Source organism: Macaca fascicularis, chromosome X, assembly GCF_037993035.2.
Source record: "Macaca fascicularis isolate 582-1 chromosome X, T2T-MFA8v1.1".
Classification (NCBI taxonomy): Eukaryota; Metazoa; Chordata; class Mammalia; order Primates; family Cercopithecidae; genus Macaca; species Macaca fascicularis.
The window spans coordinates 101117308-101124304 of NC_088395.1; positions in this window are offsets into that span (position 1 = coordinate 101117308).

Genomic DNA, 6997 nt, shown 5'->3' on the forward strand with positions numbered 1-6997 from the left:
ACACAAATCAATGAATAGAATGCATCATATTAACAAAATAAAAGACAAAAGCCATATTATCATCTCAATAGATGCAAAAAAGCATTGGAAAAAAATCCCACATCTTTTCATGATAAAAACTCTCAAGAAGTTAGGATAGAGGGAATATACCTTGAACAATCAAGACCATGTATGACAGGCCCACATCACACATTATTCTTCATAGTCAAAACTGAAAGATTTTTCATTAACATCAGGAATAACACAAGACTTTCCACCCTTGCCACTTCTGTACAACATAGTACTGCCAGAGCATTTGCGGAATAGAGAGAAAGAAAGAAAGAGATCCAAATTAGAGAGGAAGAAGTTAAATTCTCTGCTTTTGGACAGCAAAATTTTATATAAAAAAAACCTAAAGACTCTACCAATAACTGTGATTACTGATTACTGAATTCAGCAAGGTTGTAAAATACAAATTCAATGTGCAAAAGTCAGTAGAGTTTCTATACACCAACAACAAATTATTCCAAAGAAAATAATTTAACAAAACAATCTTATTCATACTAGTATTAGAAATATAAAATACCAAAAAGTAAATTTAACCAAGATGGTAAACCATGTATATATTACAACCTCTAAAACATTGATGAAAGAAATTGAGAATAACACAAGTGATAAGACATAGTATGTTTATGAATAGGAATTATTAATATTGTTAAAATGTTCCATTTCCCCCAAAGCTATGTACATATTAAATGCAATCCCTATCAAATTCAAATTATATTTAACATCAATAGGAAAAAAATACCTGAAATTCATATAGAACAAAAACAGAGCTCAAATAGCTAAAGCAATCTTGAGGAAAATGACAAAGCTAGAGATATCACACTACCTTATTTCAAAATATATTACAAAAATATTATAATCAAAACAGCATGACACTTGCATAAAAAGAAATACATTGTTCAGGATATAATGTCCAGAAATAAATGCATGCATTTATAATCAGCTGATTTTTGACATAGCTGCCAAAAATACACAATGTGAAAAGGATGCTTTTGTTCAAAAATTTTAATGGGAAAACCATATATCCACATGCAAACAGATAAAATTGGACCCTTATCTCAAACTGCATAGAAAAGTCAACCCATAATTTATTAAAAACTTACACATAAGATCTGAAACTCTAAAACTACTGGAAGAAAGTACAGAGGAAAAGCTCCACAACATTGATCTGACAATGATTTCATGGATGTGAACCAAATATGGGCAATATAAGCAAAAATAGACAAATGGGATACATCAAACTAAAATGCTTCTGCACAGCATAGGAAACAACAGAATAAAGAGGCAACCCACAGACTGAGACAAAATATTTGCAAACCAAATATTCTAATGAGGGGCTAATATAAGTAATATATAAAGAACTAAATACAATGGCAATAAAACACGCAACCCAATTCAAAAATGGGTAAAGAATCAGAACAGACATTTCTCAAAAAAAAAAGGACATACACGTGACCAACAAATATATGAAAAAATGCTCAACATCACTAATCATCAGGGAAATGCAAATCAAAACCACAATGAAATATTATTTCACCCCAATTACAATGATATTGTCAGAAATTAAAAAAAAAATGTTTGCAAGAGAAAGGCAAACACTGGGATACTGTTGTTGGGAATACAAAATAGTGTATTCATCATGACAAACAGTATGAAGCTTTCTCAAAACACTAAAAATATAAACGCTATAATCCACTATGGGGTGTATATCCAAAAGAAATCAGCATATCCAAGAGACATCTTCACACCCTTGTTTATTGCAGCACTATTCACAATAGCCAAGATAAAGAAACAACCTAAATATCCATCAACAGATGAATGGAAATATAAAATATGGTATATATACACAACAGAATACTACATATCTTTAAAAAAGAAAAACAAGTCTGTCATTTGGGACAACATGAATGAATGTGGAGTACATTATGCTAAATGAAATGAGCCAGGCTCAGAACACTGCATGATCTCACCTACATGTGAAATCTAAAAATCCTGAACTCATAGAAGTAGAGAGTAGAATGGTGGTTACCAAAGACTAGGGGAAAGAAAATGAGAAAAGGGGAGACATGTGTCAAAGGGTTCAAAGTTTCAGTTAGACAGCAGGAATAAATTTCAATGCTCTATTGCACGGCATGATGAATTTCATTAACAATGACGTACTGTATGATTAAAAATTGCTTAAAAAGTAGATTTAAAATGTTCTCAGTACAAAAAAGAAGTAGGTGTTGTGATAGCTATGTTAATTTATATGATTTAATAATTTCACAATCTATATATATATAAAAAATTATAAAAAGGATTGCACCCACTAAATATATACAATTATTATTTGTTCATTAAAAATACAACATAAAAAAAAGTGATATGCCCTACTAGATACCAAGATTTATTATAAAGTCACAGTGATTGTCAGAATGTTACTTATATAGGAATAGACATATTTAAAAATAGAAAAGGAAAAATAAAACACAATATGCTTATGTACTTATGGATCATTCTATATGAAAGAAGTTGCATTGAAGAACAGAGAAAAAAGAAAGGACTAGTTAGAGAATTATGCTAAGAAGCTTGGTCATCTATATGGAAAAGATAAAGATGAATATCTATTTCACACCATCAGTTTGAGAAAGGTTAAGGAGCTAAATGTGAAAGAAAGGTTGTAAACTTTTGAAAATAAGATATAAAGAAATATTTTAAAACTATAAGGATAGGGAGAATTCCTTAAGCAAATAGAAATCACTAATTTAAAAGAATGAGAAAATATTGGGGTGCTTTATAATTTAAAGGTTTTGTTTATCCAAAGGAAGCCTAAAAAGTGAAAAGATGACCAGAATACAGACAGAAGATATTTGTCACAGTGTAAACAAACAAAAATAAATCTTTTCCAGAATATATAGAAAACAATACAAAAATTCCACTACAGATCACTGTCAAAAAGTCACTTTATTTCACGTATAAACGACATAAATAGATGTCTCATCCAAAAAGAAATATCAATTGCAAATTAACATACCAAATTCAAACTTATTGACAAAAGAGAAGCAAAATGAGTATAATGATATACAATGTATGCCAATTATATTTGCGTACATGAAGAAATTAAATAATACAAAGCATTCGGAGAGAATGTGAATAAAAGAAAACCCTTGGACAATGCTGATGGGAGTATAAATTGGTGCAAAAATGTTATACAATAGTTCAGCCTCAGCCAGTAAAATTGAACATGCACATATTCTATGGATCGGCAATAAAATTTCTAGGTAGAAATTCATGTGACAATATTAGGGCAGGAATTTAAATCAAATCATAAAAATATAAGCATTTTTTTACATGTTCATTCACTAACTCCATGCATTAATATTATGTTAGTGAAATATGTACGTCTAGTATATCAAATAAATATTGAACATTTATAATAAAAATGACTAAACCAGCACCTGCATGGCAAAATTTGAAAGAGAAATAGAAACTTTGTTTTTTGACATGATTCACTTAATAAATCACATATTTTGTGAATCATAGAAAGAAAAGTAAAGTAAGTATGAATGGAAACTGTTAAAACAATAAAACTCAATACTATGTAGTATATAATGTGTTTCACTTCTACTATTACACACACACAAGCATGACTACAGAATTGTGTGTATGTAATAGGTTAGATTTTCTTTGGCTTCTAATAACTACTTAATTTGAAATTCCTATACTGCAGTATACAGTGCAATTCACTTACATAAAATCTTTTTTAAAACATTAATTTTCAAGAAGTGTTTATTGCCTAAACATAAAATGGAAGTAGTCATGTTCTGCCATTCTGAGAAAATAGCATGCATTCTAAGAGTTATAATCTTTCCAAATATTAGACTTTGAGGATGAATTCATGAATTCAAAAACAATCTCAGACTTTAGCGAAGACTTGACTAACACGGTCACACATGAGTGATATTCTCTCATATATGTAGCAAGAAATATAACTTTAAAAGAATATTTATTTTACTTCTCGAGCAGAAGTTTTTAACTAATTTACTGATTACATTGTTGTGTAAACTTGAGTTAAACAACAAAGACATCAATTCTCAAATGAATAAATGTCTTTTTACTTGAAATCTAAGGCTGTCTAATATGGTTTGTTTGAACTATGAACATTAAAAGTGAATTTTAAAAAGTTTTGCTCTGTTTGCTTTTAGCAAAGCAATAACTTAGAGTGTCTGAGGAGGATTAGCATAAATATGTGATCAATGTTTCACTACTATGATTTTATCTTGCTCTGTTATATTCTATTTATCTATGTTTATTCATCTTTTTTCTTTGTTCTCCTTCTCCAAGAGTTTTATTTTTGAACCCACTGACATCAATCAGGCTGCTGATGCTACAGTCTTTATAAAAGCCCCAGTCTAGTCTTTTTATCATGACAAGCTTATCTAGAAAATAACGCAACATCTCATTAGAAAGACAGCATGGGGTTGGTGGAAATTTGTGAGTCCTGTTATTTTCTTACCCACAAGGAAGAACATCACTGGAAAAAATTAAAAGTATGAGTTCATTATTTGTTTGTATTTTTTTTTAAATTTTCAGAAATCACTTCAGTGTTAGAAGCATTGGTGAAAAGATGGGGAGTATTTTATAATATTTAAAAATAGAACGAATAATATGCATAAGGTGCTGCATTGAGATTGTTGTTAGTTTTTAACCAGTGCCACTTGTAAAATTCATTATACATTTTCTCTGAAATCTAATGTTTGAAATCTGACATTTTAAACTTCAGAGGATTAAGCTTAATCTTCATGTTTACTTTAGAAAGACATATAATTAGATTTTGGAATGGTTTTGCTCTTTCTGAAAGTACATTTTAAAAACTATAAATATTCAAGTAGACAAATGTGTTAAAATAATATGTATGGTAACAAATCAGTGCAATGGAATTATATTAGTTCAATTTCCCTGAAGCCCTAACCTCTACTTTCTTTTTACAATGTTATACTCCTTTAAATGCATTCATAACATTCATTTTCTACTGTTACATTGTAATGTTTTCTACTATGATAATCTGTAACAAATGTACATATTTACTTGTTTCCTTTTGCTTATGAATAGAAAATGATTGATAGGAAAATATTGGAAAGAACTGTGCCAACACAAATAAAACATATTGTAGGTTATGAATGACATATTAATTAAATAGAAACAGTCTGTTATCAAATATAGAAATTGCTGTATATTTTATCGGGCAAAAATATTAATCACAATGGCACACCTCACACATATGAAGCAAGTTAAAATCAAGATTAAAATAAACTAATCCTTATAAAACGAGTGAGTATCTCGATTATAAAAGTTGCTTCTAGGCCGGGCGCGGTGGCTCAAGCCTGTAATCCCAGTACTTTGGGAGGCCGAGGCGGGTGGATCACGAAGTCAGGAGATCGAGACCATCCTGGCTAACATGGTGAAACCCCGTCTCTACTAAAAATACAAAAAACTAGCCGGGCGTGGTGGCGGGCGCCTGTAGTCCCAGCTACTCGGAGGCTGAGGCAGGAGAAAGGCGTAAACCCGGGAGGCGGAGCTTGCAGTGAGCCGAGATCGCGCCACTGCACTCCAGCCTGGGTGACACAGCGAGACTCCGTCTCAAAAAAAAAAAAAAAAAAAAAAAAAAAAAAAAAAAAAAAAAAGTTGCTTCTAATTTTCTAAATGTTATTCTTATTCACATTTACCAGAAACTATACTTGAGTATCTAATAATAAAATACAGACAATTTCTGTGGAATATCCAGAATAGGCAAGTATTAAATAACAGAAAGTAAAGTAATGCTTGCCAGGGTGTTAGGGGAAAGAGGAAACAGAGATACTTTGCTTATTTGCCTTTCTTCTTTTTTATACACAGTAATCTTTGGTTTCCCACTTGTTTCCTCTTTCCTCTAACACCCTAGCAACCAGTACTTTACTGTTTTGCCATTTATATTGTAATCTTAACTCTAAACATCATCTCTTCTTCCTAGTGCCTTGAACTTCAAATCAATAATCAAAGCCTTTATTTTCCTGTACATTTGAAACATAATTTGAAATTTCCACCCAAGTCACTTTTGCCTCTAACAATACCAGACATCTTTTTATTATCACATGTATTTGTTATCGTAATCTTAAGAATCCAAATCTAATAATGATACACATTCATCTCTAGTATTCATATAGATTCTTAAAGCCTCTTGGTTCTGGTTCTACTCTCCATACCTCAGCTCCTTCATAATATACACTTTTCTCTCTCGTCAACCTCTTCTAAATTTTAACTTTATTTCATCAGACAGCATTTAAATTTCTAATAAATATTAAATATTGGTACTGGTATAAAAGACAGGAATGAATCATGCATAGACATGGGGGTATAAGGTCTGGTAAAGTATATAATCATAATAATAAATATTACAATACCAGGTTATACCACCATGGTATAAAGGTGTCTTCTAACATGCATGTGTTGAAAACTTAATCCCCAATGCAACAATGTTGGGAAGGAGAGACTAATGGGAGGTCTTGAGGTTATTAGGGTTCTGTTCTCATGAATGGATGAAGGCCACTATGAGAAGGGTTTGTGAGAGTGGGTTAACTCTCTTTTGTCCTTCTGCCATGTGAGGACACAGGGTTAGTTTCCTTCAGAGAATGTAGCAATAAGGTACCATCTTGGAGGCAGAGAGACGCCTCACCAGGTAATGGTGGCTTAATCGTGGACTCCCCAGTCTTCAGAATTGAGAATAATGAATGATTTCCTATAAATTACCCAGTCTGTGCTGTAACAGGGTATAACAGCACAAAACAGACTAAGACAAAAGTGATACAATGACTACATATATATAGTGCTCTAAGAGCTCAGATTTTTCAGTCTTTTCACTTTAAGAACTTTACATCTAAAGTTTGTCAAGACTATACTTGTGAAATAGCTGTATGTAGCATGTCTTGTGAACATT